The following is a 23,601-nucleotide window of genomic DNA, read 5'->3' on the forward strand; positions in this document are numbered from 1 at the left end:
ATGCTATACACTACATATAATAGATAATATGTATATTTATATGTTTTCTAAAATTCTAATATAAAAATATGATATGTGCTTTGTCTCAAGGCTAGAAGGACCTGTTCATGGTAGGTAGCTTGCCACAAATAGTGGAATAGTGCAGTTAGGGTAAGAAGGGATCCCTATGATAATGATAGTTGGACATAAATGGGGTGCTAAAGTGATATGCATGATACATACTTCTTCATTAATAATAGTGCAAACCACAGCAGAGAGAAGTAAAATGTCTGCCAAGAACCGGGCAGGGAGAAGGTGGGGAGAGGATGAGAAACTGGGGACATTGGTGGGGGGGAGGGGACTTGCACTGGTGAATGGAGGTGTACATTGTATGACTGGAACTCAATCCTGAACATTACTGTAACCATGGTGCATACTGGTTATAAAAATATGATATAAATTTAAGAATATGGTAAATAAAGGTGAAAATGTACTATTAGTTTTTCATGGAAGGCACTGAATATGAAATAATAATGTACCTGGTAATTCATTAATTTTAATCTATTATTTTCATTATCTGACTTCAATATCACAGTTCACAAAATTTTTATACACTTAAAAATATGGGTAGTGGAAATATGGCAGCGATCAGGATACACCTTGCATGAAGTTCAGTACTGTATAATTACAAATAAAAATTGCTTAAAGTTAGAAAAATATTTGCATTTTCATTTTTAAAAGATAAAAATAATGTGTTTCTTTCAATATTGAGCTTTTAGGATCTGAATAAATTTTAGAGAAAACTTTGTTTTCTGTGCAGAATGTATATATGCTGTTGCTATCTGTTAAGAATTTTGTTTAAAACTTCTTAATGTAATAGGTTAAACTTCTTCTACTGTCATAGTTAGTTGCCCCCCCCCCCCCCAAAGAATTTTCTAATCTCTAGTTTGAAGACAGGGTTGCCAGATAAAGCAAATGCAAATATAAATCTAAGACATTTAATCTGCATGTCCTATCTCTCACATAATCCATTCAAAATGGTTGTTTACCTGAAATTCAAATTTAAATGGCTGTCATTTTATATGAAAACAGGAATTTTATATGAATTTTATATGAAACAGGAATTGGTAGAGAAAACAGATTGAATATTCTAAAGTCATATTTTAGCTGATAATCTCCTTTTTTTCTGGCAATTTGCTTGGTATGAGTAATTCTTTGGTTTATATTTTTTCTTTTATTCTGCACTGAAGCAAGAATAGTTGCATGCATGTTTGGACTGAGCAGTATCAAGTAAGGTCTGTTTGCTCCTTTCATAGATTTTGAATTAATACTCCTATGCCAGCACTTTCAATTTACCTCCATTTTATGTATTTCTAGTACCTGAGCATAGAGTTATCTGACTCCATAAATTGGCCCGTTCTTCTTTATTTCCCTTTTGTAGGACACTTAGGGTTTCAGCACAGTTATCTACTTTACATTTACAAATATTCTGTTTAATATCTTGTCTGTAAGGATGCTCCCTTTTTTATTGTAAATGTTCTTTTGTTGTTGTAAATTTGAACTAACATAAATGTACTGTAGTTTACTGTGGTTAGGGGAAGGAGTAAAAATGGTCCTGTGTTTTATTTGCAATGTTTAACTGAAATCTTACTACATAGAAAAGTAATGAAAGGAAGTATTAATAGAATTAATCAGTAAGAAGACAAACGACTTGTGAGGGTAAGCAGGCAGAGGTCATGGTTGTAAACACTAGTGAATATTTTGGGGAGTTATGAATGGAGACCTGCTAAGATGGTGAAGGAGGCAGGAATGTGTGGATGAGAGTATTAATAAAGATGGCAAGGAATAGTTTACTAAATGTATTGTAGGAGCTTACAGGGGAGTATTGGACAGTAACAATTAAAAATTGTTTGGGTCACACCTGGTGATGCTCAGGGGTTACTCCTGGCTATGCGCTCAGAAGTCGCTCCTGAAAACAAAAGAAAACAAGGAGTATATCAACCTTTTTCATAGTACCAAAAACATTATTTAAAAAAATTACTATTGTATACGAGTTTCTTTTCTTTCTCTTTTTTTTAACCTAATTTTATTTTATTATTTTAAATTGTATTTTATTGAAACCATCGTGTTTTACAAAGTCCTTCATAGTTGGATTTCAGATATACAATGAATCAGGGCCAGTTCCACCACCAGTGTCAACCTCCCTCCACTAATGTTCCCCAAGTGCATCCCATACCACCTGCCTGCCCCCAGCCTACCTATATAGCAGGTCCATTTTAAGCTTAGATTGTTAAAGTTTGGGTCACTTGATTCCATTGTTGATGCTTTAGGCTTGGATATATTGTTCTGTCATTTTTTTAAATTTAAACATCATGGTTACAAGGTTGTTCATAATAGATTTTTTTTTACAGATAAAGTTGTTCATTATTGAGTTACAGTCACACAATGTATAAGAACCTTCAACAGTGCATATTTCTGCCACCAATGTCGACAGTTTCCCTCTCACCCTCCTTCATGCCCTCCTCCCTTTTAGCCACCCTCTTCCACCTGCCTCTAAGACAGGCATTTTACTTCACTCACTCTCTATTTCTTTCTATCTCTTTCTCTCTCTTTTTTTGTGACATTGTAATACTGCAAATGAAGGGGTGCCATTAATGTCCTTTTATATTAGACCTTTATTCTAACTGCACTCTTCACTCTTTGTGACAAGCTACCTACCATAAAATGGTCCTCCTGATTTACATCTCTATTGTCTCTGAATATCATCCCCATACTATCTTTTATTTTCCTTACATTCCAGTGATGAGTGAGGTTATTCTGTTTATCCCTTTTGCTCTTACTCATTTTGCTCAGCATAATACTCTCATGTCCATCCTTGTCTAAGCAAAATTTATGATTTTATTTTTCTAACAGCTTCATAGTATTCCATTGTATAGATATATTAAAGTTTTTTAGCCACTCATCTCTTGTTGGGCATCTGGGTTGTATCCAGATTCTGCCTATTGTAAATAGTGCTGCAATGAATATAAGAATGTGGAGGTCATTTTTATCTTGTGTTTTTTTTTTGTTCTTAAGGTATATCTGTAGTAGTGGTATTGCTGGATCATGAGGAAGTTTAATTTCCACGTTTTTTTTTTTTTTTTGGGTTGTTATTTTTTTGGGTTCCACTGGCAGCGCTCAGGTGTTACTCCTGGCTCTACACTCAGAAATTGCTCCTGGCAGGCTCGGGGACCATATGGCATGCCGGAATTTGAACCACTGTCCTTCTGCATGCAAGGCAAATGCTCTACCTCCATGCTCTCTCTGCCCCCTCCCAGGTTTTTTAAATTTATTAAAAGAAAATGTATCACATATTTGACATAACTGATCATAATACATTTGTTTCAGGATGACAGAAAGTGAAGTCATTAAAAATTGAAAAAAAATAGTGAATTTAAAAAAAGATGAAAAAAGAAGGGAAGAGAGTTTATTAGCAGTTATATTTGTGAAAATTATTGTATCACCAATAAAGTTGTTAATACAATACTCAAAGATTTAGTACACTTCTTTTTTTTTCTTTAGAGATGGGAGATAAAGTAAAAAAAAAAAAAAGATGTGTGTGTGTGTGTGTGTGTGTGTGTGTGTGTGTGTGTGTGTGGCAGATGTCCTTTGCATAGGCATAGCAAAATATGGAAGGAATTGGAAAGAAAGACTTTTGGCCTAAAAAACAGGGAGATCTTACTCCCTAAGTATTTTGGCAACTTACATTCCAGGCTCCAGGCATACTAGGTTGTCCAACTCCATAGTCATTCTCTGTGGTCACCATCACAGATGTTGCTGTTAGATAACTGTAGTTATAGATCCTGGTTTCTGTATAGGTTCTATGTCAAAGTCTGGGTGGTGTGTAGTGTCTTCTGGTTCCATCTTACCATCAGTTAGCACTGCAGAGAATCCTGCCCTAAAAGCAGGCAGTAGTTCCATTTTTTATTTTTGCTTCTACTTGCTTGGACAGTGGTGATTCCTCCTTTAAGATCCTTTAGCCTCAATGTCATGGAGTAGTTTGTCCATATTTTCACCTATGTACCTTATGGTTTCAGGCCTGATATCAAGATCTTTAATCCATTTTAATTTGATCTTTGTGCATAGTGTTAAAGAGAGATCTGAATTCACCTTTTTGCACTTAATTGACCAATTTTCCAAAACCACTTTTTGATGAGGCTTTCCTTGCCCCATCTTGTATTTGTTACCCCTTTATCAAAGAATAATTGGTTCTATACCTGGGGGTCAGTCTCAGAATACTCAAGTCTATTCAATTGTTTTGATGGTCTGTCTTTATTCCAATACCAAGCTGTTGAAAATATTATTGCTTTATAGTACAATTTAAAGTTGCGTAAAGTGATTCTCCCATCTTTTTTCTCCAAATCATTTCCATTGAATTTCAGGAGTGGGTGATCCACTTTTTAAAAAAAAATGTCATGGGTGTTATTTAGAAGGATTACATTAAATCTCTACAGTGCTTTGGGAAATGTTGCCATTTCACTGATGTTAATCCTCCCAATCCAGGAGCAGGGTATATGTTTCCATTTTCTTGTGTCCTCCTTTATTTCTTGAAACAGTGTTTTATAGGTTACTTTGTATAGGTCTTTCAACTCTTTAGTTAAATTGATTCCAAGGTACTAGATTTTCTGAGGCACAATTGTGAATGGGGTTGTTTTTGTAATGTCTTTTTCTTCTTTTTTATTACTTCTGTATAAAAATGCTATGGCTTTTTAAGTGTTAATTTTGTAGCTTGCCACTTTACTATATAAATCTGTTGTCTATAGAAGCCTTTTGTTAGTGTCTTTAGGATTTTCTAAATATAGTATTATGGTATCGGCAAACAATTATAGATTGATTTCTTCCTTTCTTAGCTAGGTGCCCTTGATATCTTTTTCTTGACTAATTATTATGATAAATACTTCAGGACTATGTTAGATAAAAGTAGTGAGAATGGGCAACCTTTTTTATTTTCTGTGGGCTTGTGGTAGATTATATTGATTATATTTAGAAAAGTTTGTTTAATTCCTATCTTGCTGAGAGTTTTTATCATGAATAGGTGTTGGACCTTATCAAATGCTTTCTCTTGCATTGTTTTTTTTTTTTTTTTTTTTTTTTTAGTTTTTCGGCCAGACCCGTTTGATGCTCGGGGTTACTCCTGGCTAAGCGCTCTGAAATTGCCCCTGGCTTGGGGGCACCAGATGAGACGCCAGGAGATCGAACCACGGTCCTTCCTTGGCTAGCACTTGCAAGGCAGACACCTTACCTCTAGTGCCACCTCAACGGCCCCTTCTCTTGAATTCTTGATCTATTGATGCAATCTATTCTATGGATGCAATAGGTCAATGCATCTATTGATATGATCAGATGGTTTTTATTTTTTCTTTCATTGCTATGATGTATTATGCTAATTGACTTGCATATGTTAAACCATCCTTGCATGTCTGGGATGAATCCTACTTGGTCATGGTGTATGATCTTTTTGATGAGGCATTGGATCCTATTTGCTACAATTTTTGTTGATCTTTATATCTGTGTTCATCAAGGATATTGGTCTGTAGTTCTCTTTTTTTGTGGTATCTCTGTCTGCTTTTGGTATCAGTTTGATGTTAGTTTTGTAAAAACTATATGGGAGTGTTTCTCTTTCTTTAAGTTCCTGGAAGTGCCTGGGAAGTGTTGGTAGTAGGTCCTCTTGAAATGTTTGAAAGAATTTGCAGTGAATCAATTTTGGCCAGGGCTTTTGGTATTAGGAAGATTTTTGATTACTGTTTTAATTTTCTCAATAGTGATATGTCTGTGCAGATATGCCCGATTACTGTGGTTCAACCTTGGGAGTTTATAGGATTCCAAGAATTTATTCGTTTTTTTCCAGGTTCTTTTGTTTTTGGCATAGAGTTTCTCAATGTAATCACTGATTACTCTTTGATTTTCTGTAGGTTCTGTAGTAATATCCCCTTTTCATTTCTAACTCAATTTATTAATTTTCTTTCTCTTTCTTTGTGAGTTTTGCTAATGGTTTTTTAATTTTTTTAGAAAACCAATGCTTGCTTGCATTTTCTTTTGGATTGTTTTTTGGGTTCCAGTTTATTAATCTCTGCCTTAACTTCATTATTTTCTTCCATCTGCCTATTTTTTTGTTCACTGTTGTTGATCCTTTTCTGATTTTCTAAGTTGTTACATTCATTTATTTAATTAGGCTCTTTCTTTCTGATGAATGCTTGCAAGGCTATAATTTTCCTAATATACTGCTTTTGAAGTTTCCCATGAATTCTAATAACTCGTGTGTTGTTTCTCCTTTGTTTCCAATATCTTTTGATTTATTCACACAGAAGCAACTTGCATGAATTTATTTTTTTCCTAAAACCAGTAGTATTCCATTGTGTATATATGCCAGTTTCTTTATTATTTCATAAGTTCTTGGATACTTGGGTTGTTTTTCAGATTTTTGCTATTGTTAACAATGCTTCCATTAATATAGGAGTTCAACACCAATCTCATCACCAGTGTTCATTTTCTTCCACCAATGCTTTTAGTACCACTCCCTACCCTATTTCAGCCTGCCTCTATGGTGGGCACATATTTTTTTAAATTTTTATTGTGGTCAAAGTGAATTACAAATCTTTCACAGTAATATTTAAGGCACATAGTGACAATGAATGAGGGACATTCCCACCACCAGTGTTGTCCTCCCATCATCCCTGTTCCCAGCATGCATTCCAGATCTCCCTCCTTCCCCCCCCCCCCACCCCCGTAATGCTAGTGTAATTGTTCCCCACTTGTAAAGCTTGTTGTAAATTGGGTATCAATTCTCTTGTCATTGACTTTGGGTTTGCTGTTCAAATCTGATCATTTTTAATTTGCACTGAATGTTCATATGACTATCTGGTCTTGGTACCATCCATTTCCCCCCTGAAATTATGATACTGAAAAAGATGATCCCAGTAATATGGTTTTGTTGACGATATATGCAAAGATAAGGGAGAAGAAAATAAAATAAATAAGAAATAAAAAAAGAAAATAAAAACAAAAACAACAAAAAAAGAAAAACTAAAAGAAAACAAAAAAGAACTAGGAGGAGTCTGTCTAGGTGTTATAAAACCATTTAGAAGAAGAAAGGGAAAAAAGAAGAAAAAGGTAACAAAACAAGACAAAAAAAAAAAGAATAAAAAACCAATAAGGCAGTAACAACAAAAGTACAAGAAGAACAAAAAATAAAAAATAAAAACCAAAACCATCACCTATGAAAAAACAAACAAAAAACAAAACAAACAACAAAAAAACAAAAGCAAAATAAATAAATAAAAACAAAACAAAAAACCCAAAAACAGTCAAAACCCCCCAAACCAACTACTACTTAAAAAGGTTTGTGTTTCTCCTCCTCCTCCTCCTCCTCCTCCTCTTCCTCCTCGTCCTCTTCTTCCTCCTCCTCCTTCTCCACCCCCCCTCCTTTTTTGCAAAGGCACAGTAAATATTGGGGAAATTAGAGTGGGAATTCCCTTGGCCTAAGAGATACAGGGTTTCTTCATCCTTATAGCATACTGCCATGGTGACCACTACAGACTCCATACACAATCATTTTCACACCCAAGGTCTTTTTATGGTGCCAGGAAAATTTCTGCTTTATTGTGGATGATGACATCATGCCTCTGTAGCTAGATATCTTGTTATTTGTGTAGGTCATAGGACAAAGGCTAGGAGAGAGTTATTCTTTACGGTTCTAGCAGTTCTGTTCCATCACTGTTGTAATCAGTCTTCTGTAATTAGTGGTTTTGGTTTTTGCTCAGATCCTGGGACAGAGCCTAGGATAGAGTCTTTCAGTATGGTTCCAGAAGTTCTGCTCAGTCACAGTTTTCAAAGTCAGACATCTGGAATTAGTTATCTTTGTTTTTGTACAAAGCCTAAGCTAGGATCTTTCTCATTGGTTCCTCGATAGGTTCTGCCCAGCCCATTTTTGTCAAGGTCAGTCTTCTGTAGTTAGTGATTTTGGTTTTTCCTTAGAGCAAAGGATGACATGTCTTCTGATTACATCATACTATTAGGTGATGAGCTAGGGCAACCCTCTCTTAGATCAAGTTATTGCCTTTTTTCATGTCAGGGTGTCATATCAAAACTGTTGCAAGTGGTGCCAGAGTGGTATTATATATTTCCTAGGGAGGAATTTGGTTCCTGGTGCTGTTGCTGGGATCTGTGTCGGTTCCACATCTCGGATCTGGGGTTCTGGGTTGGACGGTCGCTGTTCAATTACATGGAGACCAAGTTGGGTCCACATGACACATGTTCAAGTGGGAGGCTTCCCTGTATTATGAAATGTATTGGTTCTTATCCCTAGTAGATAAGAGATTGTTTCTATGTATAAGATTTCCCCTTATTTAGAGTGCCTATGCAAAAAGGGATGGTGCCATATTATATTGCTGGTGGATTTGGGTGTAAGAATGATAGTCTACACAATCTCTGTTCCCTGGTTGTGACCTGAGTTTTTATCCCAGGCAAGACTTTTTTTTTACTTTTATTTTTTTTAAATTTTTTGTGGTCAAAGTGAATCACAAATCTTTCTCAGTAATATTTAAGGCACATAGTGATAATGAATGAGGGACATTCCCACCACCAGTTGTCCTCCTTCTCCCCAGTTCCCAGCATGCATCCCACATCACCCTCCTTTACCCTCCATAATGCTAGTGCAACTGTTCCCCCCTTGTACAGCTTGTAGATTGGGTATTGATTCGTTGTCATTGACTTTGGATTTGGTATTCAAGTATGATCATTATTTTATTTCCACCAAATGAACATATGACTGTCTGGTTTTGGTACCATCTATTTTCCCCCCTCCACCTGATCAAGGTGATTCCAGTAATGTGGCTCTATTGAAGATATATGAATAGATATGGGAAGGGTCCCTCTAGGTGTTGTAAATATCCATTTGGAAGAAGAAAGGGAAAAAAAGAAGAAAAAGGTAATGAAACAAAACAAAGACAAAAAAAGACCCAAAAAACAATAAGGGAGTAACAACAAAAGTACAAGAAAATTAAAAAAAAGAATAAACCAGAATTCAAAACCATCAGCTAGAAAGAAACAAAGAAAGAAAGAAACAAAAAGGAAAAAACCAGTCCAACAACTTCTTAAAAAAGTTTTGTGCTGGTGGATTTGGAGGTGAGAATGATAGTCTGCACAATCTCTGTGCCCTGGTTTTGACCTGAGCTTTTATCCCAGGCAAGACTTTTCTTGTAGACTTTCCTTGTTTTTGAACCAAGAATCAAAACAGGTGAGGTTGGAGAGAGAAAGAGAAAAAGAAAAAAGGTATGTGTGTGTGTGTATAAAATAGAAGAAACAAATACATTTATAAAAGGCATTAAAGAAAAAATACTGTTTACAAGGCTAACTTACTTTTGGGAATAAACAGACTAAGAGGCATTATTATGATGGTATTAAACACATAAAGGAAATATAAGCTTCCCCATTGAGTCTTTTGAGATATTCTTGTGGGAAGTAGAATCCAGGGCAGTTTTTCATCACACATTGTGTCTTTTTGGGTTTGTGAAGTTTTTTGTAGCCATGAGGGAATGTCCTTGGGCTGGGGTCCTTCTGGGCCTGAAACCATAGCATTCAACAGTCCATGATTAGGAGGGTGAGAAGAAGAGCCATAAAGCATGAGTCAGCAGGTGTGTTGACTGTAGTTTCTTGCCAAGGCATGTGATGTGAGGCTGGGAGGGTTACTTTCGATTTGGGAGCCTGGTGGTGGTTTATTGGAGCAGGAGGTTGGTCTTGGTACCTAATGGGTTAATAACTGAGGGTAATAGGGTTAAATAAGGAAGTGTGATGGATCAGGATTGGGGGATAAGAGGATAGAGGGATTTCTGAAGGCTGAGGGCGGAATGTGAGTTTTGATGTACCTATCCCTTCATAATTTATTTTTATTTTATTTATTTTGTTTTTTGGGTCACATCCAGCGGTGCAACAAGGGTTACTCCTGGCTCCGTGCTCAAAAATAACCCCTGGCAGGCTCAGGGACCATATGGGATGCAGGGATTCGAACCACCATTTGTCCTGTGTTGGTTGCTTGGAAGACAAACCCCTTACCGCTGTGCTATTGCTCTGGCCCGTCATAGTTTAGAACTCGCCATTCTTGCCTTTTAAAAACTTGAAGTCTATGTCATCTTATATATATATATATATATATATATATATATATATATATATATATATTCACTCAACTTTTAAATAAAATTATTAACCTCTAAGATTGTTTTATAGCCTTTTACTTTGAGCAAAATGACTATGTTGATCCTGATTGTTCAGGTGTGTCTCTTTCAGAAAGTTAGGCTCAGTTTTCTGTTCCATATGTCACTAAATTTCTTTTTTCATCTGTTGACTGCATAAGATTTGAGATGAAAGAAGATATTGCCAAGATTTTGCAGAAGTTATATATGTTAGCAGGATGGGGGCTATGGAAGTCGGAATCTGCCAAGGAGTGTGTAACAGCTCATCTGTCAAAAAAAGAGAAGAAGTTATATATGTTTATGAGTTTTATCTTGCCTTTTGAAGAAGTGCTTTTAATTTTTGCAAAACTGATTTTTTTGTTGTTGTTGTTGTCATACCCGGCAATGCTCAGGGGTTCCTCCTGACTCTACTCTCAGAAAATGCTCCTGGCAGGCTCGGGGGACCATAGGGGATGCCAGGATTTGAACAACACTCCTTGTGCATGCTATCTCTTCGGCCCCCAAAACTGATTTTGAGACAAAAGCCATTTCATTTATTTTACCTAAAATGATATCTATTGTTTTCTTGATTTTTTTTTCTGAAAAGATGTCTCTATCTGATCCAAAGTTGTAAAATGTCTCCTCTGTTTACATCATTTACTTTTATGTTTTATATCTAGGAATATTGCTTATTTAAATGTTTTTATTGCTAACAATTGTGCCTTGGATAAATCTCATTGACTATGATACTATTGCCAGTTTATTTTTCTTTTTGATTTTTAATACTATTTGGTTTATAGTTCTTTCCAATTTTCTTGTGTTTATATTTTTTATGGTATTTAAGTACTTTTCCCCCTAAATTTTATTTCTCTGTTGTTCATTATTACCATATATGAATCTCATAAACTCAACTTTGCATGATTTATCTTTATCTTTTATAGCTTAATATTCTGTATTCCACAGAACTGATAACTTTATTTGCAAAGATAATTTTATTATTTCTTTACCAATTTTGGTTCCATATTATTTTCTTTAATCTTTTTTTCTCTATTAAAAACTTAGGTATAAGCTGAATATAAGAATTGACATCAGACATTCATGTTTTATTCCATGCTTATAGAAAAATATTGTTTATATCATTAAGTCTGATATTAGCTATAAGGGTTTTTTTTGTAGCTATTTCTTGTAAACATGTGGAAATTCCTATCCAGGTTTAAGAGAGTTGTTATTTTCAGGAATAAGTGTTAGATTTTTTTTTTTTCTTGTGTAATTATTTCTTTTCAGTTTCTTAATATGTTGAAATTTATTCAGGCTTTCAAATGTTTAAATATTTATGGTTTTCTAGATTAAATCTCTTAGTCTTAATGTAGTACTTTTAAAAATATAAATTTTATTTTATTTTTTTATTTTATTAAATTAAATTTTATTTTCAAAACTTAAAATTTTAAGATCAGTGATCCTGAGGAAGATTTGTCTACAGTTTTCCTTGTGTAAGGAAGTAGAAGTCTTACTCACTAATTTTATTATTTCTTTTTGCAAAAGTTTAATTTTATGGGTGAGGTCCTGAAGGCAGGATGGAATTAACTTTAAACATATATTTACACTTAAACCTTCCAGAAAGGCATCTCCTTTACTGAATTGAGATGATCTATTCCTAATCCAGGCATGCTTTGGCATCCACTTTAACTCATCCCCTTGCTCCCCCAAACTTGGTTTTAGCTAAGAGAAAAGTTTGTTTTTATTTATTTATTTTTTTGTTTTTGGACCACACCCGGTGACACTGAGGGGTTACTAATGACTATGGACTCAGAAATTGCTCCTGGCTTAGGGGAACATATGGGACACTGGGGGATCAAACCGCAGTCCATCCTAGATCAGCACGTACAGGGCAAACAACCTACCACTTGTGACACTGCTCTAGTCCCAAGACAAAATTTATTTTATATATATATATGTAAATATACAGGTATTTATTTTTTCACTTTTTTGAGTCATCAAAGTTATTATCTTTTTATATTATTAATATTTTTATTTTATTTTTTTTGGTGGGTTACACCTGGATGAACTTGGGATTTACTCTTGATGCACTCACACTCATTTAAGGGATCATGTGGGGGTGCTTGAGATGTGCTTGGATTAACCATATATAGGGATAGTTGCTATATTGATATACTCTTGATATGTTCTTTCTGATCCCGTCAATGCTTTAGTATCTATTGAACCTTTTTACTTTTTAAAACTTAAATTATTGATCTTCCTTTTTGCTCCCTTTCTTTTTTCCCTCATCAGATTGGGTAAAAGTTTATCAATTTTAATAACATTTTATGATTTTACTAATTTCTGAGTTTACTAATATTTTCTGAATTTACTAATACTATCTCAATTGAACAATCTATTGATTTTTCTGTTTTATATTATATTGTTTTCCACTCTCAAATCTATAATTTTCTGACATAATTTAAATTTCATTTTTTCTGCTCTCCTCTTTATATACTGAAATGGAAGATCAGGTTATTTATTAAGTTAAGGTCATTATTCTCTTGAATAATGCTTAGAGTTCTTTTCCCCCCTTTTTCTTGGACTGTCTTCTCTAACATTTTGACTACATCCAGTCTTTTTTTATACATGCTAGAATAAATTTTACTTTCCTATTTGATTTTTCTTTTATTATATATTAAATGTTTATTATTTAATTTTTAAATATATTTATTCTATTCCTCCACAAATATTTCTATTTCAAATATTTTGTACTATTTTCCAGTGTATGTATGATTGAGTTCCATAAAATTTGCAGATATTTAAAATATGCTGTTATGATAACTGTTTTTTGACACACTTGATAGTTCATTCTTATTGGCTGGTGTGTTCTATAAGTGACGGTTAGTCTAAGATGGTTATTCGTGATGTTCATCTCTTTTATAAACCTCTTTATTTTTTGAGAGGAGATATGAAATGTTTGATTCTAGTAATAAATTTGTTCCAGTTCGTGCACTTAATCAGCTTTTACATTGTGTATTTTGTATATTTGCTATTACTTAAAATCTATAAAAGTTATAGATCTGTAAATCTATAAATATGTTTGGATTATAATTTTGGGGTGGTACACCGGTGGTGCTCAGAAGTTACTCCTGGCTATCTGCTCAGAAATAGCTCCTGGCAGGCATGGGGGACCATATGGGACGCCGGGATTCGAACCAACGATCTTGGGTCCTAGATCGGTTGCTTGCAAGGCAAACACCGCTCTGCTATCTCTCCGACCCCTGGATTATAATTTTTTAAAGTAAATGATTTAACTTGCTTATTTGATGGTAAATTTTTAAGATTTTTATTTCCTTCATATAAATTGACTTTTTCTTCCATCATGAAATTCTTTTCTTTATCTTTTGTATTATTTGACAAAATATTTTCATAAATTAAACTTTTTTTTTTTTGGTTTTGGTTTTTGGGTCATACCCGGCAGCACTCAGGGGCTACTCCTGGCTCTGTGCTCAGAAATCACGCCTGGCAGGTACAGGAGACCATATGGGATGCCAGGATTCGAACCACCGTCCTTCTGCATGAAAGGCAAATGTCTTCATCTCTCCGGCCCCTAACACTGTATTCTTTTTTTTTTTTTGGTTTTTGGGCCACACCCGGTAATGCTCAGGGGTTACTCCTGGCTATGTGCTCAGAAGTTGCTCCTGGCTTGGGGGACCATATGGGACACCGTGGGATCGAACCGCGGTCCGTCCAAGGCTAGCGCAGGCAAGGCAGGCACCTTACCTTTAGCGCCACTGCCCGGCCCCACACTGTATTCTTAATGAGAGGTTATTTTGTGTTTTCTTGGTCACTTAAAAACTGTCATTTAAAAGGCACCCAAATTGGCAAAGTGGCAATATTATCTTTATTGTTATATTGTTATAATTTATATATAGATAACTCTAGATGATATTACAAATATATCTATTAGTACTAATAAATAAATTTAATAAAATTGTGTAAAAGTCAACACACTTACAATGAAACATCAAAAAATTGATTTTTGTTTTGCTTTGTTTTTGGTCCACACCCAGCAGTATTCAGGGGTTACTCCTTTTGAGTCTGCGCACAGAAATCAGTGTTGGCAGGTGTGGTGGACCATATAGAATAATAGGAATCAAACGTGGGTCTGTTCCAGGCCAGCTGTGTGCAAGGCAAACCACTGACCACTGTGCTATCAACTCAGGTCCCTTAAAATGAATGTTTTTAAACATCAGAATTTTGTTATAATAAATGCATAAGAATAAACTCAATTCAGAGTTGCAAGTAATGAAAGATCTGTGCACTAAATTTAAAGAAGACACAAATAAATGGAAAAATAATCTGTGTTCATGAATTGACTGATTAATAATTTTATTTTCGGGTGGCAAACCAGGTGATACTTGGGTTTATTTTTGAGTCTGCATTTATTAATTACTCCTGACAGTACTTGAAGGACCATATAGGATGCAAGTATTGATCCAGGATGGTTGGCCAGATGCTCAGAAGTGCCTTACCCACTGTACTATTTTTCTGGCCCAGATAAAATAATTTTTGGGGCTGGGAAGGTGGCGCTAGAGATAAGGTGTCTGCCTTGTAAGCGCTAGCCAGGGAACGGACTGCGGTTCGATCCCCCAGCGTCCCATATGGTCCCCCCAAGCCAGGGGCAATTTCTGAGCACTTAGCCAGGAGTAACCCCTGAGCGTCAAACGGGTGTGGCCCAAAAACCAAAAAAAAAAAATATTTATATTACCCAAAGCTACCAATTATTTAAGTATAATTCACCACTCTATGACTGAATTTATCTTGTCATACAACTACTATTGAGCACTCACAATTCCTAAATTCCTGGTCATAAAACAGTTGAGGACAAAACAAAATTATATTGAATAATTATTATGTCAGTCATGAAATCAAGGAAGAAATGAAAATATTTTTTGTTTGCATAAATTTATTTCTTCCTTAATGAAGTAAAAACCTAAGTTATCAGATATATTGGAAACAGCAGAAGTTGTACTAAGAGGAAAATTAAATTAAATGCAAGCTTATAACAGGAAAAAATAAAAGGCTCAAATAAACATCCTAATCTCACATCTTAAGCACTAGCAAAAGAATAACAAATTTAACTCAAGTCAGTTGAAGGAAGGAAGTACTAAAAATTAGATGGGAAATAAAATCTAAGTAAAAAAGTCCTATAAAATAACAGCTTATTTTTTAGAGAATAAGAAAATTGTGGGGCCATAGCGGTAGCACTAGAGATGAGGTGTCTGCCTTGCAAGCACTAGCCTAGGACAGACCATGGTTCTATCCCCTGGCGTCCTTATGGTCCCCCCAAGCAAGGAGCTATTTCTAAGTGCATAGCCAGGAGTAACCCTTGAGAGTCAAAGGGTGTGGCCCCAAAACAAAAACAGTAACAACTAAAAGAAAATTGGCAACTCCTTGTGTGAAGAAAACAAAGAAAGTGTTAATTAGTAGGCTCTGAAAGGAAACTCTTTACAACAAATACATAAAACACATAGCCTAGAGAATAGCTGCATTTTGAATAGAAGAACCTGGAATAAATTTAAGATATATTTTTTTTTATAATCCTGCTTTGACTGAATCAAGAGGTAATACAAAAACTTGGTAGGCTTACAACATGCAAAGAAATAGAAATTATCAAAAGTCTTCCCAAACAAAAGCCCAAAACCATATTAGTTTATCACTGAATTTTACCAATAAACCATCAGAGACCTATTACCTATTCTTCCTAACAACTTCTATATATATATATATATGGGGATATCAAAGGCTAACAAACAGATCAATAAAATAGAAAATTACAGCCCAGTATCTGAAAAATATCCTCAAGAAAATCTTATTCAGTGCACCAATTTGAACAATACATAAAAAGAACTGTGGATGACCATGTAGGGCTTATTCCAGAGATGCAAAGATAGGTCAATACATGGAAATCAATCAGTATAACTCATCAAGCAAAGGAAAAGTAAGTTTCAACATCTGTTTATTATAGAAAAAACAACCCTTTTCAATACAATGGAGATAAAAAAGAACTTACCTTATAGTTAAAGCCTTATGCTATAAACACATAGCTGTTAGAATTTCAGAGTGGTGAAAACTGAATAGTTTTCCTTTAATTTTTTGACACAAGGCAAAGATGTCCAATTTTACAACATAGTATTGGAAGTTTAGCCACAACATTTGAAAAATTAAAGTTAGACAAAAGATTCATACTAGTAAAGAAAGTAAAACTAACACTTTTTACATATCCCATAATTATTATATGTGTTTGTATATGATATATATGTATATATGTACACAATATATGTATGTATAATATTAATACATATACAAACACGCATAAAGTTCTAAAGAGTATGACATCAAACTTTTAGAAATAAACTTAAGTAACGTGGCAGGCCATAAAATTAATACATAAAAGCATCTTGTCTTTTTATGTGAAACTTGAAGACAAGATAAATAAATTAAAAATTTTCATATAATTATGTCAAAGAAAGTCAAGTTCTATGTGGAGAAACAGCACAAGCAGATTCTTAAATGCCTGTTTTATATTTAGGAGATGAGTTTGGTCCCTGGTACTATATAGTTTTCCAAATAATTTCTGGAGCAACCCCAAGAGCAACTTGGCCAGAAATAAAAACAAAATTGAAAATCCTAGGAAATAAATTGCTTAGAAAATGAGAGATTTATACACTGAAAAAATCTAAATCGTTTTTAGAAGATGTTTGACATATATCTTGGCATGAGTTATTTTGTGTATAACATTAAAAGTAGCAAGTAACAAGTAATGAAAAAGTCAACAAGCAGAAAGAAAAAAAAAAGATTCTGCACAGAATAATGGAGTCTGAAAATATATGCAAGGTACCGATATCTTCTGAGAGGTTAGGATCCCATACATCATGAACTTGTATATCTAAATACCTATAACCACAATCAAATAAGAAGATCCAACAGATTAAAATTGCCAGTGAATCTTATTTTTGTTTTGTTTTTATTTTTGTTATTTGGGGCCCATATCTGGCAGTGCCCAGGGCTTACCATTGTCTCTGTACTTAGAAATCATTCCTGGTGGGTTTGAGGGACTGCGGTACTAGGGACTGAAGCTGGCTTGGCTTTGTGTGAGTCAGGCACCCTACATGCTATTCTATTCTACATGCTATATTCCTTGGGCAGAGGATCTTAATAAGCATTTTCGAAAAAAAGACAGAAAATATATGAAAAATATGTGCAATATCTTTAGTCAATAAGGAAATGAAAATAACCACAAGATACCATATTATGCCTTTTAGTATAACTATTATAAAGAACAAAAGAGATAAAAAGTGGTGCTGAGGCAGTGGAATAAAGGATTTAACCTGTATACCATTGGTGGGTTGTAACTATTTTACAAAGTCTCCCTACTTTGGAAACATGATGGAACTTTTTCCAAAAGTAGGTGCTGAAGGAGGTAGTTCAAGGAACTGGAGCACATGGCTTGTATGTGGGAGCCTTAGACTCTTTCGCACCTCACTCCATTAAGCATTATAGAGAGTAACTCCAAGCACTTTTGTTCCCCTCCTTTCCCAAAATAACCCAAATAAAATAAAACAAAATTGTAAACGTTGAACTCCAACATGAGTGGGCAAATCCTCTTCTGGGGATGTGTGTGCATGCATACATGTGCACACAAATGTTTATATTTGACCTGAAGGAAGGTAGTAAATACAACATAAGTCAAGTTCAGATGCATTATGCTAAGTGAAACATGTCAGAGAAAATGACGAGTACTAATATAGGGTCTAAAAATTATGAAGTCATAGAAATAGAAAGAATGGAGAAACTGTAGCTGAAGAGAAGTGAACAGATGTCAATCAGAGGGTACAAACCTTAGTTAATAAGGTGAATACATTCTGAGACTCTAATAGCATAGTTATTCTATAAGCAGTACTGTATTATAAGATAAGTAGTTTCTTTTCTTATTTGTTTGTTTTTTGTCTTTGTGCCATACCTGCCAATGCTGGAGGCTCACTCCTAACTTTGCAGTCAGGGTATGTTCCTGGGAGGCTTATGTATGCCAGGATTGGCTGCATGAACACTGCCATGAATAATTTCTGAGTACACAGCCAGGAGTTACCCCTGCATTGGTATGTCCCAAAATGCAAGAGGTGGAGAGAAGTGCAGGAAAGACAAGCATCCTATCTTCTGAACTATCATTCCAGCCTAAGAAAGTAGATCTTATAGCATGGAGGTAAGGTGTTTGCCTTGCATGCAGAAGGACAGTGGATCGAATCCAGGCATCCCATATGGTCCCCTGAGCCTCCCAGGAGCGATTACGGAGCATAGAGCCAGGAGTAACCCCTGAGCACTGCTAGGTGTGACCCAAAACAAAACAACCAAAAAAAGAAAGTAGATCTTAAATGTCATCTCTCTAAAGGAAAATGGAAATGAATATAAGTTTAATGTAAGTAATCATTTTACAGTATGTGTATAAGTCATAATATTGCATACCTTAAATTTACATATTTATGGCAATATCTTAGAACTGACAATAGATAAAAGCAAATTTACACCTTTCAGATATAGTCAACCCTTTCAGAAATAACATCATGATACAAAAAGTACCATTTACTTGAATGGAGAGATTGGCTTGCTCTTTTATCATAAACTGGATTGTAATAGTGACAGATTTTCATATAACACATAGTAATGAAAAATGCTTTTTTATGAACCAACTTGTTATTTAGGACTCATATAATGAAACGAATCTGTAAAATTCAACTCTTAAGTATTTTCATTGTAGTAGTGAAGCTGGACTGCAGAGTTAGTTCTACTCTAACGCTTTATTTAAAGACATGAATTTGTTCTAATGCAGCTGCTATATTAGGGAACAATTTGCTCATAATATGAATTGTATTTGCTTATGCACAAACCTGAAAGAATACAGTCTGAATGCAGAAGATGTCTGAGCTAAACTGAACTACTTAGAAATACATAAACCCCCACATTCCCACAGTTGCATCATTTACCATTGCATCTTTCACTTTCATCTGATGTTATGAACTGTCTATCCAACTATGATATCACAGCTTTGTGTCTGAATTCAGATATTTTTTTTGGCTGCTTTACAAAATTCTTGGTTTTTATCCTTCAGATACATACTTTGACAGTCTTTTCAAGGTAAAGTGCCCTTCTTCCTCAATGTGTATTTTTTTTTTTTCCCCTAAAATTGGAGGCGCTCATAGGATACTCCATCTTCTGACAGGCTCAGGGACAATGTGGGATGCTGTTAATCCAACCTGGATCCATCCCAGGTTGGCTGTGTCCAAGGCAAATGCCCTCCTGCTGTGCTTTTGTTCCCCGCCCCCCCCCCCCCAGTGTGTGTGTGTGTGTGTGTGTGTGTGTGTGTGTGTGTGTTTGCTTGTTGGTTTTTGTTTTAGTGGTTTGTTTTTTGTTTTTTTTTTTGGTGGAGGTACTCCCAGCAACAACACTCAGGGATTTACTCCTGGCTCTGTGCTCAGAAATCACTTCTGGTAGGTTTGGGGAACCATATGGGATGCCAGGGATTAAACCAGAGTCCTTCCCAGATCAGCTATTGCAAGGCAAATGCCTTACTGTTGACCTCAAATATGCATTTTTAATCATTTAAGTGAAATCACAAAGTTTTTAAAAAGTTCCTATTAGTGTTTATTTTATTGAGAAATGTTTAGAAATTTATGCGTCTTTCTAATTTCTCTCATAAGATCTCTTATTTTTATTGTATGAGTTCTCTTGACAGTGATTGTTAGGAATACAAATGTATATTAGAATTTATTTAGGATCTTAAATACATTGATGCCTGGATTTCATCCAAAGCCTACTGAATCACAGTAGATTTGTATTGGGTTCAAGAATTGGTAATTCGCAAAGGTAAATTTTTATTGTCCATAGAGTTGTGACCTTAGGCTCCTTGGAAGCTTTAATGAAAATAGAAGACAGTTCTTAGGTTTCCTTTGAACTTTCAGCTAATTTTGGACAAACTTAAAGGCTTTTAAGGAAAATTTAGAGATTTGTTTTTTCTTGAATTTTATATTTCACAAGGAACTACAAAAGCATCTTTTTACATGTGATTAGAAATCTAAATAAATACTGTTGTTTTAGAATTATTTAGAATATTGGGCTGTATTGAAACTATGCATTTTTGAAATTTTGTGTCATATTTAACAAATATTAAAGCAAAAAGCAGGAAAGCAAATAGTTGAAAGATACAAGTTCAAAGAGAAGTTATTTATGATAACTGTTATTTAGGTAATTTTCAAGTTTGAGTCATCTTTGTTGATTTTTTTCAATACTTTACTATGATTATAGTTCTAGAAGTATTTGTTCTTTAAGTAAGTGACCCAGACTTTGAGTATAATGAATTTGAAGCGCTTAAATTATTGTTTATGGAAAACTGATTTACATAACTATGATTTTGTTGAAAAGTAGGAAGCAAGATGTCTAGGGGAAAATTTTTTGTGCATAGTTGCTTGTCTTGTCAAAAATTATGTATAAGTTTACTTTATTTACTCGGTAATATAGTTGCTTGATCATTAAAAATTTAAAATTTTATTACTGAAAATGAAAAAAATGGTTTAATAGAGATAATTTATATTATTAAAATAACTATATCTCATTATTACTGGTTTCATTGAATTTACTGTCTGTATTAGATAATATTTAATCAGACAGCAAATAATATTTAATGGAAGAATTAAGTTTAGAACCTTCAAAAGGAAATGGAGGACATACTCAAATTAGGTAGTGAGAGAGATAGGAGTGGAGAGCTGGAAAGCATACTTAGATATACAGAGAATGGCACACTTAGAAGGATTGATAGGACAGATAAATTGAGAAACTATTGATTTTAAGAGGTTTACAGTGCTACTTATGGAAAGGGAAGTCAATGTAGCATTTTACTCTGGAGAACAGCAATTTCATTTTCTATTTTAATGGTTTGGACAGGAGTGGGAGGGTCTTGGTAGGACTCTTGTCTGGCATGCATAGTTAAGGTTGCCAGTTCTATCCCTGATGTTGCTGTTTGTGCTGAGTGAGATTATGGACCTCTGCTTTCTGTCATCCTCACTGACACTAGCGATTTCTCTTTGTGAGGACTCTTAAGGATGCTCTTGGTGAGCATCACAACTAAATTGTGTGCTAGCATCATGGCCAGGAAATGTGACCTCTGGTTGTACTGCAACTCCAGGATGTTGCAATAACATCGGCACTAATGGAGTACAATACTTGGAGAGAATCATGGCAGAATACTTGAGTATTGAAACCTCTCTGACCCCTGGCAAGCTCTACCACAATAAAATTTGTGATGTTTGTGCAAGGTTTCTAATACTGCAGCAGCGACAGGAATGGTGTGTGTGTGACACAGCAAATGCAGCATGAGTACGAGAAAGAACTTAAGAGGTTGTTTTAATAGTCCAAATTAGAGCTAATCAAAACCTTCAGTAGAGGTGGAAGTGAAGTTAAATTGAAGTAAATACATCTGGAATATATGCTTTGGAGGGAGAATTAAATTTTCTGGTGGGTATTATGGAAAAGGTGACTCGAGCTTCAAAGGAGCAAGTTTTATTTTATTTTATTTTATTTTATTTTATTTTATTTTATTTTATTTTATTTTATTTTATTTTTTTAGTTTTTGGGTCACACCCGGCGGTGCTCAGGGGTTACTCCTGGCTGTCTGCTCAGAAATAGCTCCTGGCAGGCATGAGGGACCATATGGGACACCGGGATTCGAACCAACCACCTTTGGTCCTAGATCGGCTGCTTGCAAGGCAAACGCCACTGTGCTATCTCTCCGGGCCCAAGTTTTTTCTTTTTAGAGAAGGTATACTACTTGTAGCATTGGGAAGTTGGGGTAGGGTAGAGCCAGAGCTTTATTAATGCAAGGGAAAATGGGAATTTCTGATAAGAGGCAAAGGGATTTTCTCTTATCAGAGCAGGAGATCATGAAAGAATACAATATTCTTTAGTGCTTTAGTCATATTAAAAGATATTGAGGGAAATATGTGTTGACAGTTGAAGTACCCTGGAAAGCTTAGACTTTTTCATACTTTATACAGTGTACAGGGTTTTTAAGGAATATGAAATGTGCTCTTTGAAGAGAAAAAGGGCAATTTGACATAGATATATGATCTTTGATGTTGACTTTTACAGAGATATTTAGGAGTCTCCAGGCTGTAGGCATTCTGAATGGAGTTGCAAAAATTTATGGCTAGAAACTGTTTTTTGTTAAGGAGAAAAATGGATTAGTTATTTTTGATTTTGGCATCCTTAATATTATACACATGTATGGATTTTTTTTCCTCAACATTGTACTTTTATAGTAAAAATCTTAAAGAGAAGGCAAATTTATGCTTTAAATATATATTTGATTAATTTATTTAATTAGATATTTAGGATATTTTATACTTTAATGGATGAGTTATGTCAACTTTAATTGCTTCTTGATATTAAAAGTATGTTAGTACTTCTATATTATATTTAGTTATTTTGTTAGTTATATTTTTAATTTTAAAATAAGTATAGTGAGTTCATATACCGATCACTTGTTTCATATTTATCATAGAATTTCAGAATTAAAAATGATTTCTTTAAAAATTTTCAAAGATTACTTTTAAAAAGTAAATTGAGTATATGATAATCAGAATTATAAAATTAGATGCTGGTATTATCTTTTTGTGACTAAGAATTTGTTTACTTTCAAATATAATTTTTATTTATTCATCTATTATACTTTGATTTATGCTTTACTATGATAATTTATTGTAGTAGAATACTAATCAAAGAATTATGTTAAATCACAGATTAAAAGTAACTGACAAATAAGAAAATATGATACTTTACCTTATCTATTTTTCCTATCTTTGCTTTCAGTACTCTCTAGTAATTGTTTATGAATAGAATTTTGATGACCTATAGTGAAGAATAATCCTCTGTTGCTTTTAGTATTTACAAGTTAGAAGTCTAATAGCAAATGACCGTTCTTTCAGCAATTTTTTATATGATGCTTGTTTTAAAGTCACCATGCTTTTCTGTTATTGAGGCAATGTATTTGTGTTATAAAACTTGTTAAGAATTACCAGAGCTTATTTATCATTAAGGAGAATATGTAGAAATCCAGAGAATGCTAATATTTAAGTTTTTAAGACATACACAACAAAAGATCAGGTACAAAAATTGAAGAGTGTTTTAGGAAGGTAAGAAGGCAGTTCAGTATTTTGGAATATAGGACACAGTTTAAGGCATCCCTCTTTAGAGTAAAAAGGAAAGAAAAAAGAAAGGCTTAACAAAATAGGTACTTCATCATGAAATTTTCCTATACATGGATGTACACGGAATCTATTATGTTGAGTGAAATAAGTCAGAGAGAGAGAGAAAAATGCAGAAT

At 34.4% G+C, this 23,601-nt stretch overlaps 1 protein-coding gene across 1 annotated transcript in view; it reads left to right on the forward strand.

Annotated features, from left to right (window-relative positions):
- Positions 1–23,601, forward strand: part of FER (FER tyrosine kinase) — a 430,623-nt gene that overhangs the window by 66,608 nt on the left and 340,414 nt on the right. The gene's annotated exons all lie outside the window — the stretch shown is intronic.

Source organism: Suncus etruscus, chromosome 2, assembly GCF_024139225.1.
Source record: "Suncus etruscus isolate mSunEtr1 chromosome 2, mSunEtr1.pri.cur, whole genome shotgun sequence".
NCBI lineage: Eukaryota > Metazoa > Chordata > Mammalia > Eulipotyphla > Soricidae > Suncus > Suncus etruscus.